This window comes from Armigeres subalbatus, chromosome 1, assembly GCF_024139115.2.
Source record: "Armigeres subalbatus isolate Guangzhou_Male chromosome 1, GZ_Asu_2, whole genome shotgun sequence".
Taxonomy (NCBI): Eukaryota; Metazoa; Arthropoda; class Insecta; order Diptera; family Culicidae; genus Armigeres; species Armigeres subalbatus.
Genome location: NC_085139.1, coordinates 6,954,604 through 6,978,573, shown reverse-complemented (window position 1 = coordinate 6,978,573; position 23,970 = coordinate 6,954,604). Strand labels below are relative to the sequence as shown.

General features: G+C 45.4%; 1 protein-coding gene across 13 annotated transcripts in view; it reads left to right on the top strand.

Annotated features, from left to right (window-relative positions):
• LOC134220467 (DNA-binding protein RFX2) overlaps nucleotides 1–23,970 on the top strand; it is a 201,083-nt gene that overhangs the window by 40,309 nt on the left and 136,804 nt on the right. The window contains exon 1 of one of the 13 annotated variants that reach the window (XM_062699538.1): nucleotides 17,997–18,260. The exons of the other annotated variants lie outside the window; for them this stretch is intronic. The gene's annotated coding sequence lies outside the window, so the exon portion shown is untranslated. Of the gene's footprint in view, nucleotides 1–17,996; nucleotides 18,261–23,970 lie in introns of those variants that run through there. 13 annotated transcript variants of the gene reach the window in all.

Here is a 23,970-nt window from a genome sequence, read left to right as displayed (position 1 = left end):
GAGAACCTTCCCGGCGAACTTATGGAGGAATTTGTGGACGGTTTTTTGAAGGACCTTTTGATGTATTCCAGAAAGAAATTTTTCAGCAATTTCTGAAGGAACACCTGGAGAAAGTTTCGGATTAACATTTGGAAGAATTTTCGAATTTCTGAATAAATTTTGAAGGATTCCTGGTAATTTCTGGAGAAACTGCGAAGAATTTCCGGATAAAATATTAGAGAATATCTCCTAGAGGTTTCTTGAAGGAATTTTCGAAGGAATACTTGGAGGAGCTACTGGAGCTATTTCCGGCGGAATTCCTTTAGGAATTTTCGAAGAATTTCCTCCAAGATTTATCAAGAGGAAGTGCTGGAATAATTCTTGAAGGACCTTCTGGAGGTATTTCTGAAGGAATTTAAAAAAATTGAAGAGTTTTTGAGGAGCTTCAAGTTTTTCTGGAGGAATATCCGAAAGAGCTCTTGAGGAATTTCCGGAGAGTTCGTCAAATTTTCGGAGAAACCTGGAGTAATTCTTGGAGAAATTTCCCAACTCCTCCTAACAGTTCGTTGTTTGAATTCCACTAATAACGGAGCTATAGCGCTAGTAGCAGTAACTTAGACTAAATGATTGCGTATTTTGTTATCATTTAGTATAAGTATAGCAACTAGCACCATAACTCCTTTAATAGTGGAATTCGAACATCGACCTATTAAGGAGAGTTGAAGAAAAACCTTCGCACTAATAGTCCACCATACAACACATTTTGAAATTAGACCTCTGGAATGAGTTATTGACAAACTACTAAATGATCGAACGCAGATTACTTAATGATCGATAACATCCTTTTTTTTCCAGTAGGGTGGGAATCTGCATCCAGACACCGGTGGGCTACCGGCGAACGGGGTTTAGCTATTGCCGACCCGCTAAAACCACCCTGTTCACAGACCCTGATTCTCCCCGGAACAGACATTACTTCTGGGAGGGGTCCGTGCTACTACGCACGCCCACATACTAGCTACCCACTAGCTTCAAATCACAACTAGCTACCCACTAGTTCCTCTACCTCATAACTAGCTACCCACTAGTTCCACTACTACTTAACCAACTACCCGCTGGTACCTCACCCTCGAGACTAGCTACCCACTAGTCGGCGCTGTCCGACTGCTGCTCGGCGCGTCAATTTCGCTGCAAGATGCTGGCAATCTGAGTGGTAGCGGCCGAGACCGCGTTCCACTTATCAACCTCTTGACACATCCTCTGGATAAGATTATCCGGAGTAGTGTCCCTCCCGCACACCTCTAGAATTCCGCTTCTAACATCGACGAAACGAGGACATATGAATAGTACGTGCTCGGCAGTTTCGTCGACCCTAAACAGTCCGGGCAGACGGGAGAGTCCGTATGCCCAAACCTATCTGTAGGTACCACCTAAAGCAGCCATGGCCTGACAGGAACTGTGTCAGATGGAAGTGAACTTCCCATGCCTCCTATTAACCCATCTTGATACGCTAGGTATCAGCCGATGGGTCCACCTACCCTTAGAAGAGTTATCCCAGTCCCGTTGCCACTTGATAGTCGAAGTGACTCTAATGGCTTTACGGGCTCCTCTGGTTCCGCGCATGTCGAAACTCTCCTCGTCTTCCCGTATGACTAGTCCAATGGGTAACATACACGCAATCACACAAGCGGTATCCCGTGATACCGTGCGGTAGGCACTTATCACTCTGAGACACGCTAGCCTGTGTACACTCTCCAGCTTCTGCAGGTTACGTTCGACGCTAAGCGCCGAGGCCCAAGCTGGACCGCCGTATCTCAGGATAGATACTGCAACCCCAGCTAGTAACCTGCGTCCGCTGGAGCGCACTCCCGAGCTATTGGACATCATCCTGGATAATGCCGCAATAGCTGTCGAAGCTCTCCTGCAGGCGTAATCTACGTGACTGCCGAAGTTCAGTCTATCGTCGATCAGCACCCCGAGGAGCTTCACCTCCCGCTTGGAAATGATCTCACAGTCGCCCACGCGAACCACTGCCTCCTGTACCGACTTACGGTTGTTAACAACAACCAACTCTGTTTTGTGATGAGCTAGCCCCAGCTGCCTTGAGTTCATCCATTCCTCTACTATAGCGATCGCGTGGGCCGCCGTAAGTTCCACTTCCTCAATCGACTCTCCGTAAACCTCCAGCGTTATGTCGTCGGCGAAGCCAACGATCTTAACACCTGGGGGGAACTTCAGTCTTAAAACACTATGGGACTCCTGCGGTGATAGAAGCACTACCCTCCCCTTCATCGGTCTCGTATAAGAGTACGCGATTCTGGAAATAGCTTTCCAAAATGTTGTACAGGCCCACCGGAATGCCCAACCGGAGTAACGAGAGCGCGATGGCATCCCAGCTTGCGCTGTTGAATGCGTTCTTGACGTCGAGCGTCACTATCGCACAGAATCGAGTTCCCCTCCGCTTGCGTTGTATCGCTACTTCCGCAGTTTTCACAACCGAGTTGATAGCATCCACCGTGGACCTACCCTTACGAAACCCAAACTGATTGCTTGACAGGCCGTTCGTACCTTCGGTGTACGGGGTAAGCCTGTTGAGGATAATCCTCTCAAGCAACTTCCTGTGGTGTCCAGTAGGCAGATTGGTCAGTACGCCGATGGGTCACCTGGTGGTTTCCCAGGCTTCGGCAACAGCACCAATTTCGGTCTCTTCCAGCTATCAGGGAAACTGCGCTCGTCCAGGCATCTCTGCATGGCTGTCCTGAACATGTCAGGGTTAGCCATGATCGCTGCCTTCAGAGCAAGGTTTGGCACTCCGTCGGGCCCCGGAGCTTTGTTAGTATCAAGGGTACGGGCCACCGCAAGCAACTCTTCGTTCGTCACCGCTGCCACATCAGCCACTTCAGCACTCGCGTTCTGCGGTGCTGGAGGTGGCCAAGGCCTTGTGGCATGGAACGGGAAGAGAACCTCGATAATGCGATTCAACCTTTCCGGCGACCGCTCGGGAGGGGGCTTTGGTCTTCGCCATTACTATCCTGTAGGCATCGCCCCAAGGATTAGCATTGGCGTTCAGGCATAGGTTGTCAAAACACTTCCTCTTACTGCTACTGATGGCCTTGTTAAGGGCCAACTTCGCAGCTTTGAACGTCAAGCGGCGTTCATCCCTCAACTGCTCAGAGCGAGCTCTCTGCATCCTTCGCCTAGCCCTAAGGCAGGTTGACCGAAGGTCTGTGATTGCTGCACTCCACCAGTATGCTGGAGGTCTACCGTTCCTCGGTGGTGCCCTCCTCTGCATACTGGCATCGCATGGCCGTGACAGGACAGCTGTCAGTGCGTCCCCTGTAAGACTGTCGGTGTTACCCTCCAGTCCTAGCGCCGCGGTGAATACTTCGCTGTCGAAGCTTTGGGCCTTCCACCCACGGACCTGACGGGGATTTCTCAACCTCGACTGCTGCACACCACAGCTGATCACGTAGCGGATGGCTAGGTGGTCGCTGTGGGTGTAGCCTTCGTCGACCCTCCAGTTCAGTCCCCCGGCTAGGCTGGGGCTACAGAACGTAACGTCAATGGATGACTCCACCCTGTTCCTACGGAACGTGCTGGTTGAGCCGTCATTGGCTAACACGACCTCCAACTTTGCTAGAGCCTCTAGCAAAGCTTGACCTCTCTGATTGGTGCAGCGGCTTCCCCACTCCACCGCCCAAGCATTGAAGTCCCCCGCTATGACAACCGGCTTCCGACCTACAAGGTCGGACGATAGCCTATCGACCATCCGGGTGAATTGCTCTATTGGCCACCGTGGTGGGGCATAGCAGCTACAATAGAACACCCCGTTGATCTTAGCTATGGCGACACCTTCGACAGGTGTGTGTACGACCTCTTGGACCGGAAACCGGCCCGTTGTGCAGATCGCCGCCATCGTCCGCGACCCAGTTTCCATTATTGACAGGGACACGGTACGGATCTGCAAGAATAGCGACGTCGGTCTCTGACTCAGAGACCGACTGCCACAGCAGCTGCTGGGCAGTAGCACAATGGTTAAGATTCAGCTGTGCTACCCGCACGGCGATTTCTTATTGCCACCACCGAAGGGACAAGTAGGTCCACCCATAACATGGTTACGGGCTTGCTTCCTACTAGCGCAGATAAGGCACCTTGGTGCTTTATCGCAGGCCTGCGCAAAATGTCCCTCCTCTCCACAACGACACAACGACGACACAGGTTACTTCGATCCGGCCCCTTGCACTCCCATGACTTGTGACCAGATTCGAAGCACCTAAAACACTTTTCGACTAAAGGTGGCTGGAATATGCTTACTGGGCATATTGACCATCCAACCTTCAGTTTCCCGACCGCCAGGACCTTTTTGGCGTCCGCTACCGGTAACTTGAACCAAGCTACCTGCATGCCAAAAGGTCCACCTCTAAGACGAATAGAAGACCGCTCGACTTCTATATCGCACTGTACCTTTAAAGACGAAATGAGGTCCTCTGCCTCGGTGACTTCATCCAGCTGTTTACACCAGAGGGTCACCTCGGTGCCCAGAGACCTCACTTCCACTCCCTCACCCAGGACCTCCTGGGCCAACCTCTTATAGGCGGTACCGCTCGCCTTTGCTCCACGCTTCAGCACCAAGATCAGTTCGCCTGCCTTGGTGTGTCTGACGCTTCGCACGTCCTCACCCAGTGTCGAAAGCTTTTCGGCACCTCGCATGGTCTTAAGAATGTCGGCGTCCCTCTCTTTGTCGGTCTTGACCAACAAGGCTTCGCCTCTGTCCCTAAGTTTCCTTGCGGGGTGAGGACCCTCTCCCCTCTTCTCAGATCTGCTAACGAGCTGCCAGGGATTTTCGGTCCGCTGAGCAGTCGTCGCAGGTTGGCTACCATCACCCTTGGGTTCAGTAGCCTGGGCCGCACCGTTGCCCTTCCCTCGTGGTTTCGCCTGATTGGGTGCCCTCTCTTGACGATCGGGCGCCCTATCGGACTCGACCGTACCGCTGTCCGTAACAGTAAGGCGCCGCTTAACGTTACCGGACCGACCCTCTGACTGCTGCCGGGCGCGTTTGGAGCGCGCCGCAGTCCCTCCCTCGCCGAAACTCGGGGTGGTACCAATCACCTCTTGCGTCGAAGCCTTCCCTCCAAGGAAGGAGAAGGGTCCTGCCCCCTTCTCGCTTCCAACCTCCCTCCTGGTGAGCGTGCCATGTTCGCGTTTTACCGCTTGAACCGACTGTCGAAGTACCAGAAGTTTCTGTTTCAGATCCTTGCTGATATTATTTCGACCGCTCGTGAACTCGATGATCTCATCGAGCTGCTTGGCGACTAACCGGATACCGGTTAGAGGCTCGCCTGGTGTGTTGACTGCCTGAGCATCGCTCTGGCTGTCAACCCCTCCCGCTGGGGTAGTGCTAGTCCCGTGCAAACTAGCTACTGCCTCAACACCATTCTCCTCCCTAGTGGGAGGAGACCTCGCTAGACCCCTACTTGCGAAGGGATCTCCCGTGGCGCCTACGGCGCCCCTACCTCTTGAAACTGGAGTAGACATAGCTCATGGGTCCCCCTTGCAGCTGCCATCGAATCCTACTGAAGTAGTCGCCTCTATGATCTCATGGTTGTCTATGCTTGCAAGCAAGCAGGGAGGCCATGCGTGGGTTGACACTTTCGTGTTCAGAGCCAGATCGGCGTTAGTCAGGGAGTTCATCTGAGCCTACTTCTGTCTGGTCACCAACCAGACAGCAGGATTGGACAGCGTGCCGCAAGGCCCGCCACGGTTTTATGGGACGGAAGGCAGCCTTGCCATTAGCCCACCCGCCGTTTCGAGTCGGTTTCACCCGGCTCTACTAAGGAGTAGAATGACTCGGCTGTCAGCCCTCGCAATACACAATATAACAATATACAAAACACACAACCTTTAACACGCTTCCGCTATAACCGTAATTGAGACTTAAATGGCAGCCTAAGTCTCAATGCGCTACCGCGCTCCCTCGTTTGTAGTCCATTTAGCCGCCTAGCCCTTCAACTGCCGTTGATACGCTATCGTTTCCAGCGAGCACCGCGCGGAGGCGAACTACGCTGCCCGCCTCGATAACATCCTTGAGGAGAAGCATCCGTCTTACACATCGCGAAATCGGACGACTGCGATGGGCCGGGCGCGTAGCCGAATGTCGGAATAGTAAAATAGTAGAATGTCGGATAGTAATCCGGTGAAAATGGTTCTCGACAACGATCCGACGGGCACAAAAAGGCGAGGTGTACAGCGAAAAAGGTGGATCGATCAGGTGTTGGACGATTTGCGGACCCCTCCCCCTCCGTAGACTGCGTGGCTGGCGACATGCAGCCATAGACTATAGAATATATGGTAAAATGAATACGTTAAGGACTTGCGTTGAATTCAATCATAAAACGAGGATAATTTGCTAGTTTTACCACATAGGCCAAAACTCATATTCATATTGCACTGAATTTTTTTTTCTCTAATAAACATTGTTTTGAACAGTTTTTCTTCAAAATAAGAAACAACGAAATTTTGTATGTACAAAGATAGTACAGGTAAAATGAACACTGCCTGGGGGTAAAATGAACATCGCTTTTGAAATCCATTTGAATCATTTAGTTTTCATTTTTTCAACTCCAGCACAGTAAATATAACCAATAAAAAGAGAGCCTTTTGAAAAATATGGTATATCTTTTGAAAAGCTCCTAATTATCAAAATAATAAAAACAAAGGAAAAAAGTTTTGGAATATCAGTAATGTAGGAATCAAATGTAGACATTCTAACGATCCGCCGAATGGTCTCGTCCCGTTTGAACGGCACAGGTGACGCCACGTCTGTACCCTTTGCCGCGTCATACTCAACTGACTCCACGACGTTCCATACGATGCTTGGGGTGGTCTCACACACATGAGCGCAGATCCATGTGTGTAATCAGATCGTCCGAGAGACAACTAACTAGCGCCTGTTCTGCACTTTCAATATGACCGTTACAGATATTAAAAGTTTTATCTTGGTGATTCGATATCGTCTGTTTCTTGGACTTCCGCTACACAATTGCACAACTTTGATCATCAACTTCTGTGAGTTTGATACAAGTGTTCATTTTACCTGCATACAGCTTACGGAAAATGGTTGAAATTGCTTTAGACCCAAGTTGTACGGCCTCGTTTGATATTTTGGATAGTAATAGCTATTCGTTCGGTCTCAAAACCAAAATATTAGCTCACTTATCTTATTAATGGCTCATGCGCTTATATTGTGCTTTGTATTGTGCGGTCGTAACAAACGCGATCGTCAATAGTTTGCAGTAGCCATCGATCAAGTGATTACAGAGCCATTGGGCTTAACGGTTTACATATGCCACCGGGCATGCATGGTGAGGAGTGTTCATGCTCGGTTAATCATGTTCCTGCTCGGTGAGCAGGTAGTTAGTTTGTTCTGCTTTGTGCGGCCAAAGCATTTGTGTTGTTTTAAATATTGTGTCAAAAATGACATGGTCGCATCGCTTATCAGAGTGAATCCAGATCCAACTATGGCTACCGTCTAACTGATAATCCTTCCTGTAGTTTTTGTGGAGACGCAGAGGTAAATACGGTCTCCGAATAGCAAAAATCACCTACTAATATTCCCTCTGACTACAAGGACGTGGCCGGCGCCGTTATTGATCATTTGAATTTTTGAGTCACTGAAACTTGCACACTGAGAATGCTCGAACAATCGTTTACACGAGGTTCCCAAACTTTTGGATATGCGACCCACCTAGCAGAATCCCATATTGCTTGCGACCCACCAGCACCAGGTACCAAATCCATTATTTTGTAAAAATGAGTTTGCCGTAAATTGGACAAATTAGAATAAATTGCTTTATATCCCATCATTGTATTTGTCAAAAATCCGCCAATTTTTTGGATTGGATTTGGATAGAATTTGAATTGAATTTGGATTGGATTTGGATTGGATTTGAAATTTATTCAGATTGAATTTGAATTGGATTTCGATTTGATGAGGATTGGATTTGAATTAGATTTGGATTGGATTTTAAATAGATTTGGATTTGATTTAGATCGGATTCGAATAGGATTAGGATTGGTTTTGGATTGGGTTCGGGGCTTACATTTGGATTGTATAAGATTTCTTTCTACTTGCCCAAATATCGTATAACAAAAAAAGGCCGTTGACCCCGTCATGTTTGTTGTTCTTTATTCATCCAATCATTAGTTAGATCCTAATTCAAAATATGGAATAGATTTGTGGGACAAAATAGTAACAAAATTATGAATTAAGATTTGTCTTTCGCGACCCACCACTGAACAGCCCACGACCCCCCTGGGGAACGCGACCCACAGTTTGGGAACCTCACAGACTACGGGATTTAAGCTGGTTACGAAGTTTGTAATAAGCTCAATTTGCAGTTGCAATACGCCATTTACCTAGCGGGTAACATCATTGTCGCACGTCACTAATGTTTCAAGATACACAAATTCTTCCACCACTTCAAATTTTTCACTACCGGCCTTAGTCTGAGCAAATAAATGCTATAGGGAATTGACTGTTGGATTCACTGAGTAGAAGGATTATCAAAACTAGGAACGTGGCACTTATCTTATTTTGTTATGTCTCATTTTGAAGCGCCGTATTAGAAAATATCACAAAATAATGACGTATACTATTCGTCCATACAATTTTACAGCGGCTTCATTCTCGATAATTTTTTACTAGTAGATGGGGAATATGCGTTATAAAGCTTTATTTTGCCATCGAAAAGTGAATCTTATAGCTGTTCACGACTCATATAATTATCAGGGTTTCGACTTTTCGTTTCGATGGGATCAAAGCAAGCGTGAGGAACATCATTCACCGACCAATCTTTTCTCTGTAGCTAGCTTTGGAAGATAAATGAAAATCGTGCCTGTTCTATGAAATTCCTTTTTCGTTTCATCAAGTTTATTTCGCCCACTTTTCACGAGAATTATCGCAGAACAATTATAAAAATTGTATGCCCAGGGAGGGACTCGAATCCAGAGTATTAACAATAAAAGCCATAGGGATGCGCTCACTCTAGCCACACTACCACGCTATCTGCATGTAGATATCAGGTTATTTGTTCTGCAAAAGCCACTACAATTTACTTTGCTGATGGCACCTAAAAAGCTCGGATATGAAAAAATAAGCAAACCAACTTTCTGTGAAGTTCAAATTCGCTCTGTTTTGATAGAAGCCTGAAATAGTGATCTTGATGTCAGTTCACACATTATAGTATCGTTTTATATTATATCTAGTTATAAAGCTTGCGATGCGATAAACGTTGGCGTTGACGTTGATTCAACGTTCTTTTTTACGTTAACGTTGATTTGTCAAAAATTCACTGCATAGCCATCGACGTTGATTCTTTGAAAAGTTAACGTTAACGGCGTTAATCGTTGATTAACGTTAACAACCCTGGTTTGCAATAACCAAAATCAATCGAAATTGTCACTGTTAGAATAATAATTCAACGTTTTAGGCATTTCCACAGAATTATTAAAATTTAATTAATTATTAAATTTAAATTAAGAGTAACAATAATACTATTGAAAAGATCAAAATAAATAAAAGCAATTAGACGAGAAAAATAAAAATCAAGCCCAATGCAATTTCTTATTTTCAATGAAAGATGTCACGCCATGTTTACATATATACACTGTACAAAACATTATCCAGAGACTTTAACATTATCCGATGACAGATTTATATAGTTGAAGTAAACAAAGACCGTATCTGTCTTGCGCTGACATTAGAACACTTGGCGCTGGTGGGTTCAAAAATAGGGCCGTCACAGCACGAAAAAACCTTCAGACTCGGAAAAATATATAAAGCTCTTTTAGTGGAATGTATTCAACCGTCTAAGACGAATTAAGTACTGTCCATTTAATTCCACCAGTTAATTTTCGTTATCTTTGCAGATACGTATTTCGACCACAACTGTGTGGTCGTCTTCAGTGTCTCGTACTTGACTCAAGTACGAGACACTGAAGTGCGAGTTTTGTTCTGCTATGCCTGAGCCACGATTGATTATAGCAGATTTTAACTCACACGGCACTGCCTGGGGGGAACTGACCGATGACAACTGTTCTTACTTGATTTATGACATGTGCGACTATTTCAATACATATAACATATTTGAATAGCGGAGAAGCAACACGTGTGGCACCTTCAGGGCTCGAAAGTAGAATTGACCTCAATATGTTCGATTTCACTAACATTGGACTGTACGTGGAAAGTAATCCAGGATCCCCATGGTAGTAATCACCTGCCTATCGAAATCTCAATTGCCAGTGGATCGCGTCAGACTCATACGATTGACAATGCATACGATCTTACAAAACACATTGACTGGGAAAAATATGCTGAAGCGATCATCGATGGCGTACAATTAGCCGAGATACTTCCTCCGTTGGAAGAATACCGATTTCTCGCCGGTTTGATTCATAACAGCGCACTACTTGCACAGCGTTAACCAGTGCCGGAGTTTTGAGCGCGTCGACATCCTCAATCTCCTCTTTGGTGGGATGACGAGTGTACTAAAGTATATCGTGAAAAATCCGACGCGTTCAAGGATTATCGGAAGCGGGGTTCGCGGGTTAATTATGATCGGTATATCTCTCTTGAGCGCAAATTCAATAGCCTCGTGACTGCCAAGAAACGAGGGTACTGGCGCCATTTCGTTGATGGCCTATCGCGAGAAACGTCGATGACAACTCTCTGGACCGTCGGGAAAAGAATGCGAAACGCGTCGTCGGTTAACGAAGATAGAGAAAGCTTCTCTCGGTGGATAATTGCATTCCAAAAAGGTGTGCCCAGATTCCGTTCCAATACAAGGGTTCATGCGAGACGGTGTCAGGCCATTAGGCCGAAGGCCGTTAGGCCGAAGGTCATTTGGCCGAAGGTCATTAGGCCGAATGGTCATTAGGCCGAACGGTCATTAGGCCGAATGGCCATTAGGCCGAATTAGCAAAAAGAAGCATAAAGTGAAAAATTAAAAGTTCTTTCTTCACCTTACCCCTTCTTCCTTCCCCCTTCTTGTATCTACCTTCTTCCTTCTTCTTTCTTCCTTCTTCCTTCTTCCTTCTTCCTTCTTCCTTCTTCCTTCTTCCTCCTCCCTCCTTCCTTCTTCCTTATTCCTTATTCTTTATTCCTTCTTTCTTCCTTCTTCCTTCTTCCTACTTTCTTCGTCCTTCTTCCTTCTTCCTCCTTCATTCTCCCTTCTTCCTTCTTCTTTCCTTTTTCCTTCTTCCTTCTTCTTTTTCCTTCTTCCTTTTCCCTTTTTCCTTCTTCCTTCTTCCTTCTTTCTTCTTCCTTCGTTCTTCTTTTCTTCTTCCTTTCTCCTTCTTCCTTTTTCCTTCTTCCTTCTTCCTTCGTTCTTCTTTTCTTCTTCCTTTCTCCTTCTTCCTTTTTCCTTCTTCCTTTTTCCTTCTTCCTTTTTCCTTCTTCCTTCTTATTTCTTCTGTTTTCTTCCATCTTACTCGCGTCTTCCTTCTTCATTCTTCCTTCTCCCTTCTCCCTTCTTCCTTCTTCCTTCTTCCTTCTTCCTTATTCCTTATTCCTTATTCCTTCTTCTTTTTCCTTCTTTCTTCTTCCTTCTTATCTTCTTCCTTCTTCTTTTTTCCTTCTTCCTCCTTCCTTCTTTCTTCTTCCTTCTTCATCCTTTTTCCTTCATTCTCCCTTCTTCCTTCTTCCTTCTTCTTTCTTTCTTCTTCCTTCTTCATCCTTCTTCCTTCATTCTCCCTTCTTCCTTCTTCCTTCTTCCTTCCTTTTTCCTTCTTCCTTCCTTTTTCCTTCTTCCTTCTTCCTTTTCTCTTTTTCCTTCTTCCTTCTTCCTTCGTTCTTCTTTTCTTCTTCCTTTCTCCTTCTTCCTTTTTCCTTCTTCCTTCTTATTTCTTCTGTTTTCTTCCATCTTACTCGCGTCTTCTTTCTTCATTCTTCCTTCTCCCTTCTTCCTTATTCCTTCTTCTTTCTTCCTTCTTCTTTCTTCCTTCTTCCTTCCTTTTTCCTTCTTCCTTCCTTTTTCCTTCTTCCTTCTTCCTTTTCTCTTTTTCCTTCTTCCTTCTTCCTTCTTCCTTCGTTCTTCTTTTCTTCTTCCTTTCTTCTTCTTCCTTTTTCCATCTTCCTTCTTACTTCTTCCTCCTTTCTTCTCATTTCTTCCTCCTTTTTTCTTCTTTCTTCTTACTTCTCCTTTTTCTTTTTCTTCTTCTTCCGTTCTACTTCTTCCTCACTTCGCACTAGTCACTTCTCACTCCCCAGCAGTGATGGGAAATGTCAAAAAAATGTCATGGCATTGCTATTACTAATTTCGTAATAACTTTTTCCAAAAGTCATTTACAGTTCGGATTTTTTTATTAACATGTAGTACTTAAAGGGTCCTAAAACTTTGTCGAACAGATCATTGTTCTAAATACAAAGTGTGAGCCATGAGAGCGAGATTAAAAAAATGTCACGGAATGTCATGACATTAATGTCATCTGACACTAATTCGGCTCTCACGCCGCCAATATCACATTTAGAGAAATTACCTATTAGAAAAAGTTTTCGGGTCATTTGAGGGCTACATGTTTATATGGAAAACATAATTGTAAATGACTTGTGAGAAAAGTTATTAGCAAGTTAGTCCCATGACATCGATATGACATTTCCCGTCACTGCTCCCCAGTGCTCATTCGGCCTAATGGCCATTCGGCCTAATGACCATTCGGCCTTATGACCATTCGGCCTTATGGCCTTCGGCCTTATGACCTTCGGCCTAATGACCCAGCATCATGCGAGACGTAACACGCGGTCGAAGCGATATAGATAGTCCCTTTTTGATGGTCGAGTTCTCTCTTGCCCTCCTTTCTTGTAACAATTCTGCCCCAGGAATAGATGGCAACATAGTTCCAGATGAATGGATACAGGTAAGATTGATCACCATTGAAAAACCGGAAAACCTATTTTGGATCATAATTCGTACCGACCAATTGACAACATCGCATGCGAAAGCTGTTTGAGAAGATGGTTCTTAACCTTTTGTCTGTGCTCTGGGGTCAATATGACCCCAGGCCACTTTGAGTGGCTGCCATTTTTTTAGTTTTCAACCGATTCTCCTAATTTTTGGTAGTTTGGTAAAACTCGCCGAGACCTGTCTCCTAGGTGCAAATTCGCTTGAATCTTGAAAATTTGCGCTACAGTGTACTTTTTTCAAAAAACTTACGTTGTCTGTACCCTTGGCCCTATCCTATCCTTTTTTTTCGTTTTTTGTACACCCTAACCTCGACTAACCTCGACAATGTGAGCCACCCACCACGAGTTTCTATCGGTGGTGACGAAATCGAGGTGGTTGAAGAATTCGTGTACTTGGGCTCACTGGTGACCGCCGATAACGATACCAGCAGAGAAATTCAGAGGCGCATAGTGGCTGGAAATCGTGCGTACTTTGGACTCCGCAAGACGCTCCGATCGAATAGAGTTCGCCGCCGTACCAAACTGACTATCTACAAAACGCTTATAAGACCGGTAGTTCTCTACGGACACGAGACCTGGACGATGCTCGTGGAGGACCAACGCGCACTGGGAGTTTTCGAAAGGAAAGTGTTGCGTACCATCTATGGTGGGTTGCAGATGGCGGACGGTACGTGGAGAAGGCGAATGAACCACGAGTTGCATCAGCTGTTGGGAGAATCATCCATCGTTCACACCGCGAAAATCGGAAGACTGCGGTGGGCCGGGCACGTAGCCAGAATGTCGGACAGTAATCCGGTGAAAATGGTTCTCGACAACGATCCGACGGGAACAAGAAGGCGAGGTGCACAGCGGGCAAGGTGGATCGATCAGGTGGAGGACGACTTGCGGACCCTCCGCAGACTGCGTGGTTGGCGAAGTGCAGCCATGAACCGAGCTGAATGGAGAAGTCTTTTATGTGCAGCACAGGCCACTCCGGCCTTAGTCTGATGATAAATAAATAAAACCTCGACTAAGCCGCGAGTTTTTCGGCTCCCCAAAACTAACATTAAAACCTAAGACGCACATTATTGATTGTAAACAAAAATCAAAAGTATAACGGCTCCGTTATGCCTGCTGGCGATTGAGCCCATAAACGCAAATTAAAAAAAAATTGTTTACTTGTAGAAAGTACAAAATTGAAAATTTAATAAGTAATAATCAAAGAATAAAGACATAAGGAAGATCATACTCACTGACGGAGCCAGAGGTGGGCACCACTCTGTGCAAGCACGCTGTAGTTCTCAAAGACAGCGTGCTTGCGCCAAGTGGTGCTCCATCAAAAAACAATAACTGATGCCGCCATTAGTCATACTTCACTGCTAGATGAATGTAAACAGCTTAAAACAGAAAATACACTTTACTGTTTATATTGAACGCATATACAGACGACAAAATGATTGTCATAATTTTGGCCATGCTTTTACATTACTTACTCCTATGTGCGCCGCCCGGAAAGAGCGGAGTGCGAGGAGATGAAACACTGAAACAGCTATGCCGTTCTCAAGAAACACGCAAATTCTATTAGAAGCTAAACGCATCCCGCAAATGCTTCATGCCGCGAGCCGAAATGTGCAGGGGTAAGGATGGGAGTATCTTGACAGACGAACGTGTGGTGGTCGAAAGGAGGAAGCAGCACTACAATGAACACTTGAATGGTGCTGAGAGTACAGGCAATGAAAGTCAAGGTATTGGAGGAGATGATTACGTCAGTTCAGCTAACGATGTAAGCCAACCAGCTCCCCACCTTGAGTGAAGTTAAGGATGTCATTCAACAGTTAAATACCAATAAAGCAGGTGGTAAGGATGGTGTCGAGCTGAGCTCATCAAGGCTGGACCGGAAAAGCTGGCCACTTGCCTGGACAAACTGATTGTCAGAATCTGGGAAACTGAACAGTTTCCGGAGGAGTGTAAGGAAGGAGTCATATACCCCATCTACAAGAAAGGCGACAAGCTGGAGTGTGAGAATGTTCGAGCAAACATCATCCTTGATGCCGTCTACAAAGTGATATGCCAGATCATCTTCCGCCGTCTGTTACCAATAGTGAACGAGTTCGTGGGAAGTTATCAAGCCTTTATCGCTGACGGACCAGATCTTTACTGTACGAGAAATCCTTCAAAAATCCCGTGAATACCTGGTCCCGACGAACCATCTGTTCATCGATTTCGATTTGGCGTAGAGCTATGGAAAATTATGCTTGAGAACAGCTTCCCAGGGAAGCTTACCAGATTGATCAAAGCAAGGGTGGATGGTATGCAAAGCTACATATGTGAAGATTTCGGGCGAACACTCCAGGTCGTTCGAAAACCGCCGGGAACTAAGACAACGTGATGGACTTTCTTGCCTGTTGTTCAACATTGCGCTAGAAGGTGTCAGGGGTGATCCATATACCACGTGGACAATTTTGGGGGGCCAAATTTGACAAATGTCTATGGTTCAAATAAATTTTTGAAAATTTGTGTGAGCAATTGTCCACGCGGGGGGAGGGGGTTTCCAAATATGACCAAAACCTGTCCACGTGGTATATGGGCAGCTTCTTCTGCGGCCAGCTGGGGTACAATTTCCAACTGATCCAGTCAATTTATATCAGCTTGATACCATCCGTACCACCTGCTTTATTGGTTTTTAGCTGTTGAATGGCATCCTTAACTTCACTCAAGGTGGGGGGCTGGTTGTCTTACATCGTTCGCTGAACTGACGTAATCATCTCCTCCACTACCTTGACTTTCATTGCCTGTACTCTCAGCACCATTCAAGTGTTCATTGTAGTGCTGCTTCCTCCTTTCGATCACCACACGTTCATCCGTCAAGATACTCCCATCCTTACCCCTGCACATTTCGGCTCGCGGCATGAAGCCTTTGCGAGATGCGTTTAACTTCTGATAGAATTTGCGTGTTTCTTGAGAACCGCACAGCTGTTTCATCTCCTCTTTTCCGAAGAGATGTACTTTGTTTGTTTACATTGACTATATAAATTTGTATATTGATTTTCGTCTTAAAATCATCAAAAACCAAGAAACATAATAAAACGTGAACATTTTTCAATGCACAATTGCGAGAAAACTAGCATTGAAATTATAGTGAAGTTTTGATAGCCAGCATCGATTACAAGTAAACAATATTGTTTCAAAAATCTGCTTAAAATTACTCAATTATGAGAGTAATGGGTTGCGCCACGGCTAAAATGATTAATGATTCAATGTGTGACAGGTGTTTTTGTTGATTAAAAAATAAAAATATAATCCAAACTGCTTTCATTGAAAAACAAAAACAATAGTGTCCAACTAGGAAATTTGCTCCGTCGAATGAAACTAGTTGCACTCGAATCTGTCAAGTCCTTCTATATAAAACGCGTTTAACAAAAAAATATGTATGTGCTACACACATACAGAATTTTGGAGTGAAATTATAGCCTTCTGGCACAACTTTGTTGTACGAGAAAGGCAAAATCGAATATGGAAAAGGAAAAAGGGAAATCTATACATACAAAACTAAAATTTTGAGTTTCTGTTAGCTACTACAACAGTCAAACAAATTCAAGTGGTCAGCATAGCCTATTTCTTCTAAGTATTGGTCCTAGTGGAAGAAAAAACTTCTGTTCGAGTCCAGTCTTGACAATTTATGCTACCAGGTAGCTCCAACTTGGATATCTAAAAATTATAAATCCCGCCATCGGGAGTGACAATGGGTCTGGGGGTGGAAATGGGTCATCGCTCTCACCGGCAGTCTGGAGGTCGTAGAGAAAAGTCGCTTAAAAAGGTCCCTTATAATTTTGTCTTCTTGCCCTCAGATACATTCAATTCATTTTACAAGCATTCTAAGTTGAAACAGTAGAAACAGTGCCCCATTCTCACACCCATTTGACCCATTGTCACCCCCGACGACGGTAATCATCATAACCATCAAAAGAGTAATTTTTAGTTCAGTTTTTCAAGTTAAAGTTGTGAGTTTTCCTTAAGGATTCAATAGTTGAAAACATTTTTCAAAATAGGTAAACCATTAATTAACAAAGTACAAATTTTACTCAAAATTATTGTGTCTTAGTTATTGCATTTTTTTAATGTCATTGATGCATTCGCCCAGATAGGGCCATTGATCTTTGCATTTCCTTCTGCTTAAATGACAAACGCGGAAAATTCTATCGTTTTCGTTTGGAACAACACAAAGGGCACATTAGCACCAGGCATATTGCGGACAGGATACGCTCGGTGAGCACGGTCAGACCCAAAGGCTCGCTTCCAGTCCGTTCATCCGAAGCATACGCATATGGTACTGCGCGCGCTGCTACCCACCAACAAAACGGGAATGGGCAGAAAAACCGCCAGGATCTAAACAGCAGCAGCAGCAGCAGAAATAGCGGATGCACCCAGCCGGAACGAATTCGTTTTTGACCCCCATTGTACCACCTCCGCTCGTGCCGTGTTTGTTTGTCGCATTTAGGGGCTGGTGTTTCAAATGGAGTTACGGTCGGCCGTTAGTATCGGTAGCAGAGGTTCTCCATTTAACGTTTGCATTTTTTACGTGGTTCTTAATACTGTAATAATGCTTTTCAAAATGTCTTCTAGAATTTCATTATCTATTGAATTATTTTCAATAAATAACACAATGATAAATGTATAAATTTGCGCTTGATAATAATAAAGATTAAAGACACAAAAATGAGCAGAGAGGAGCATCATTATTGAAAATCAGCACCCTTTTTTCGTCGCTATGATTGTTTATGAGACGAGATAAATTTTGATTCTAGATAAAACTTTAGAGACCGCCAACCTCTGATATACGACAATTCAGTTGAATTACAAACTAAAAGGTGATTCATGGCAAACAAAATTCGAGAACCACCAACGGCCACAGTCACAATGTTGTTTGCTGCTGTTTGATCAATATGGGCATTGCTATTACCCAGCCCGTTCCTTCACCACCTGAAGATATCCAGCGAAGAAGGGGGTCGCTTCTAACCAGACGACCAGCCAGCCTGCCAGTTGATCGTCGTCCCTATGGAGATAGGTACCTCAAGGAGTTGAGTCAGAGTTCAAGTTTTAGTCAAAGAAGAGAAAGTCTGCCGCAAGGCTGTTTGTTTAGACTGGATTCGACCGGGCGTTCTGTTTATAGCGACCGTCAAGAGTAGGAACTTCTGTCTAGACGTTTCCCAAGATAATCGTCCAGTTATCATCTCTAGGAAACGGATTGCGGACGCTTGGTTTTGTTCTGTTTTAGTGGAAGTGCTAATATTTTGCGTCGTTCCTTTGTGAATGCAAGAGATGGTCTCGAACAAATGATAAAAAAAATGTAAGTGAACCAAGGATTACTTTCGTTGGCTTGTGCAGCAGGAAATCCGTTTCCATCTCGAGTAGTGGGTACGTGAAAAGCTGTGCATTCATTAGGCTAATTCTCGGTAATGAAGTGATTATACTTACCAACCTGCGATGGCGAATAAAAAAAACCTCCGCCTTTTTCCCCCGTGTTGATGCTGCTGGTGAGGTTAACGCCACGCCGCCAAGCGCTTCCTCGTTATCCATGGAAACAGTGGAGGTGTGTGTTTTCCGCGGATGTACCGAGTGCAGTAGAATGGTTCAAAACTCATTTTGAACTCAGTGCATAAAGCACCCCAATACACTCGAACGTTGGTAATACAAACCAGCAGTATGATGGATTTCTTTTTTTCGGTTTTATAAGTCTTTTCGGAGAGAAGTGGAGATTTGTTTGTATCAATTTGAAAATGTGTTAAAGCTGTCGGATGATTCACTCTTCCAGGACGGATTGCCCAGCATTTTACAAAGTAAACTAAATAACGAATTAATTATCGTCTTTATTTGGAATGAAATTTTACACATATTTTCGGCGCAGCAGACTGACCATTTTCCACTAATTTAAAAAAAAATCACTCGTATTGTAATAATTATTTGACCAGTGTAATATTTTCTTCATAAAGCCATTTTAGTCTCCTACTATTCCTTCTCAGACAGTTTATTCGTACAATGAACGGTTTCCGAGTTACAATAAAAAAAATTGCTCAAAAACATACGGCCTTTTTATAAATTACTCGAGGGTTGATTTTTTTAAATCAGTGGAACATTATCTGTCTCCTATACCGAAAATATGTGATAAGTTTCAATCAAATCAACGATCATTGAATTTGATCGATGTGTCATTCTGCGTGGAATCTGACAACTAATAATGGCACACTTTAATTTCCTTGAAAATAATTATCAAAAATTAAACTAGTACATTATTAAATTTAAAGTATAATCAAATTTTTTTGTAGCTGATTTAGATTGAGTATTTTGCATTCGTTTTTAAATATGGTTAATATTTGTAGATCGAAAATTGAGTAAAAAAACAAAAATCCGCACGTAGCTCGAGACTCTCGATCTACAAGTTTGGGTCACATTCAAACACGAATACAAAGTATTTACATTCAACTAGCTAAAATGAAACATTATTAATTTTACTTGATCTAGATGGATAGAGATAGATGGACTAATGCAAATTCTATATTACACATTTCAAGTGTGTCATCTTAGCGTTTCTACCTTGTAGATTGCGACTGATTTGATACATATGTATTTCGTCATCTTTATCTTGCAGGCCTTTGCAAACTTATTTTTTGGCAACCGCCATTAAAACCATTTTTTTGTTCTGTTTTGTTTTCTTCCTTAGATGAGACCAATAACACAATAGAACGTGGCATGTTGAAAGGTGTGCCTTTATGTTGGGTGGGAATTGATGTTATTCCGATTTTTTTTGAAAAAATAAAAATAAATTCAAAGCATCTAAACATAGAGTTAAATAGAATACAGTGCTGACCCGATTTTGTCTAATTCCGACAGAAGTTTCTGTCCCGATTTTGTCACTATATTACTAAAAATGTTTAAATTTAACATTGCTCGATGAGCCCACATTAAAAAGTATACCATGCTCAAAAACGACCCTAACCCATCTTACCCCGTGACCCATCTTGTCTCACCTTACCCTATCGAAAATCAGTTATCCGCTTTCAAAGTGATACTACTCAAAAGTACATGAAGGCAAGGATGTTATCGATCATTTAGTAATTTGCGTTCGATCGTTTAGTAGTTTGTCAATAACTCATTCCAGAAGCTGAATTTCAAAATGTGTTGTATGGTGGACTCCTAGTACGAAGGTTTTTCTACAACTCTGCCAAATGGTTCGTTGTTTGAATTCAACTAATAACGGAGTTATAGCTATAGTATCAGTAACTTAGACTAAATGATAACAAAATTCCAATCATTTAGTTTAAGCTACTGCAACTAGCGCTATAACTCCGTTATTAGTTGAATTCAAACAACGAACCATTTGGCAGAGTTGTAGAAAAACCTTAGCACTAGGAGTCCACCATATAACACATTTTGAAATTCAGCTTCTGGAATGAGTTATTGACAAACTACTAAACAACCGAACGCAAATTACTAAATGATCGATAACATCCTTGCATGAAGGTATTAATTTCCGAAAAAATATTTTAAGCTCTTTTTAGTGGAATGTATTCAACCGTCTAAGATGAGTTAAGTAACTCCATTTAATTCCACCAATTATTTCGATATTCAATAAGAGGACTACCAGGTACCCTGCAGGGGGTACCCCATGCCATCTCACATCCCCATCTCACAACATAGACAGTGCTCATTCAGTATGGTGTTCACCCCGTCCTGTATCAGGGTGGCACCACTTGTAACAAGCCGGAGGCGACCCTAGGTTGGTGGCTCATATGCCGCTCCTACCTCAGCTACGAGGCAGACCCTTTCATGTCTCCTATTTCTGAGGTGCCGCAGAAGCATCAACCCCCCGACACTCCTGCCAGTCATAGCGAGACTTTCTTGTCCCCTACTTCTGAGGTGCCGCAGAGGTATCTGCCCCCCGACACTCCTGCCAGGCCTAGCGAGACTTCACTCAATCCGTCCCTGGCAGCCGGATCACACTACTGCCTAAGCAGCCACTCTGACCACACGTACCCTGCGGGTCTGACTTGTGTGCTCGCTCATACATTCAGTCCCAATCGCTTGCACCACTCTCTTGACATTCAGTCACTCACTCAGTGGGGGTTGTAATACCCCCATCTCCCATTTATATCCACTCTGTGCATCGTTTGGGCGTGGAACATGTCACGCGTGCCTAACACTCTCCTACCCGGAATTTGATACTGCCAATAGGTCTCGGTCAGGTACTTTGCAGGCAGCACCCACCTATTGATATTCCGAAGCCCAGATAGTCCTCAGTCAGTGTGGTGGTCTCCCCATCCTGCAACGAGGTGGCACCACTTACCTTACATGTCTCCAATTTCTGATGTGCCGCAGAAGCATCAACCCCCCGACACTCCTGCCAGTCGTAGCGAGACTTCGTGTCCCCCACTTCTGAGGTGCCGCTGAGGTACCTGCCCCTGGGGTATGTGGGGCAGCAGGGACTTTGTCCAAGGGCTTGACGACCCCTCCCCATGGGCACTGCGAGTTAGACCGGGACCATCGTCCCTAACCCCTAATCCCAAGGCGTCAAGTGACCCGTGCCGAGGGGATGCATGGCCAGGGGGGTGAAATAATAAGCTAGGCCTTTAACGGAGCCTGTGGGGTACCTGGGCACCCCCCACAGTAATTGTCCCTTACCACGTCATGCTGGGTCTGGCGTGGTGGACCTCTTTTCCCGAGCAACTCGTGGGACCAAAATTGAACATCAAGTCAATTCTTCAATTAGTGGTAGTAGTGTAGGCGACAACCCCTTCGCAAGAGGTGGGTTGTTCAGGTCTCCGCCTAGGAGGCCAGAGGCAATAGTCGGCAGCTCAGTGCGCAGCGCCAGCGTGGGTCACTTAATCTTCATCTCGGCTAAAAAAACGCCGGTAGGGGTTATTGACGGCCCATGGCTTGTGGAGGCGATGAACCGCAAACGCGATGGGCTTTCGGCCTTCGAGGTGGCGACGGAACAGCTGGATGCCATCATCGACTTTGCGTCATCGAAGCATAATATCAGTAAGGACCTCAAGAGGAGCTTGCAGAAACTTCGAAAGTCGATGCTGGACGCCAAGCTGGAGAGGGCGGTCGGGACGGCCAAGTGTAAACCCGTGAAATCCGTAGAGTCGAGGTCTACCCAGACTGAGGCCCAAGGATTCGCGGACTCGGGCAAGGTCGAATCGACCGAAGGCGTGCCAGCGAAAACAGTGGTGCCAAAGTCTACCCAGACTGAGGCTCAAGTATTTGCGGGTACGTCGGGGGTGACTGCTCCAACGGAGCAGACACAAAAACGGGGGAGACAGTCTCCAGGGGATGGGCTCCCTGGGGGCCGCTCCAAAACGCGGATGGTCACTACCCCGAACATGGGTAGTGCGTCTGGGAAGCTGAACCCCGGCCAGGTACCTCCAAAACCGGGGGAGGAAGGACCTGGAAAGGTCCGTCCACCCAGGAAAGACGGTGGTAAGGGGTTACGGCAGGCTGAGAGTTCTCAGCCGCACCAGACCAGGGAAATAGAGGGGGATGACGCCTCCTGGACCCTGGTCAAGAACAAGAGGCAACCGAAGACGTCAAGGGCCGAAAAGAAGGCCCAGGCGAATGCGAGTAGCAAGAAGTCTAGGGTAGGCGCCAATCGCTCCAGGGGCGATGCCCTAGTCATCACGGCGGACGAGGCTAAGTACTCGGACGTCTTGAAGGCGATGAGGAGTGACGTCAAGCTCGGTGAACTCGGCGCCGACGTACGTCGAATAAGACGTACCCGGATGGGCGAGATGATCCTCGAGCTGAAGCGGGGCGTCTCGCAAAAGGGCGCCGCCTACTAGAAGTTGGCGGAGGAGGTCCTAGGCGAGACGGTCAAGTTGAAGGCCATCAAAACGGGGGAGGTGTATCTAAGGGTTAAAGACCTGGACGAGATCACCGAAGTCGAAGAGCTCGTCATGGCACTGCGGCGACAGTGTGAAGTGGAGACGCCCACCGCAGCCGTTCGGCTACGGAAAGGTCCGGCAGGGACGCAGGTAGCATTGGTTCGGCTATCTGCAGCGGACGCCTCCAAGGTAGTCAAGTTAGGGAGCGTCAAGGTGGGATGGTCGGTATGCCCTGTGGGCATATACGAGCAACCCGAAGTTTGCTTCAAGTGCCTGGAACCGGGGCACAAGCAATGGGACTGCAAAGGCCCTGACAGAAGCAATCTCTGCCGACGCTGCGGATTGGAGGGACATAAGGCACAATGCTGCACGAACCCTCCCAATTGTTTGATTTGTTCCAGCAAAGCTGTGAACAGCAAGCCCATGGGGGGTTCGATGTGCCCGGCGTTTAAGCGTGCTGCAAAATCACAGTGCAGGTAACGCAGCTGGCTTGCTCGGCCTCGCCCGAGTGTTTGGTATGCGCAGGTTTAGAGGAAACGGCGGAACACGTGTTGTTCGTGTGCTCACGTTTTCGCGCAATGCGTGACCACATGCTTGCCACATGTGGTCTGGACACTACCCCGGACAACCTAGTTCAGAGGATGTGTAAAGATGAAGTTGGCTGGAACGCCGTTTTATCGGCTATCGCCCAAATCATCTCAATTGCTAGATACTCATACGAATATTGTATGAGAATCCAACAAATTTTGTAAGCTTTTCTTACATTTTTTGTATAAAAATCTATATATTCGCATATGCCCAGTTCTTATACAGGTTTTGGTAGATTCTTATACAGAATTGTTAGAAAATCTAACAACCGCCGATTAAGTGTACCACTCGTTAGCTGTTTTGTTTCCCTGATTATGACTATTAGTAGATTTAGTCAATTGGCTTTTCCGAGCCCATTTCTATGAGTTCAGCTTCGACACCATCCTTACCAGCTGCTTTATTGTTCTTGAGCTGTTGGATGGCATCCTTAACTTCTCTCAAGGTGGGGGTTGTAGTCGTCCCCTCCGCTGCCTTGACCTTCGATGCCTGTGCTCTGAGCGCCATTAGGGTGTTCCTTGGAAGGCTGCTTCCACCTTTCGATCATCACACGTTGTCTGTCAAGATGCTCCCATTCTTATCCCTGCACATTTC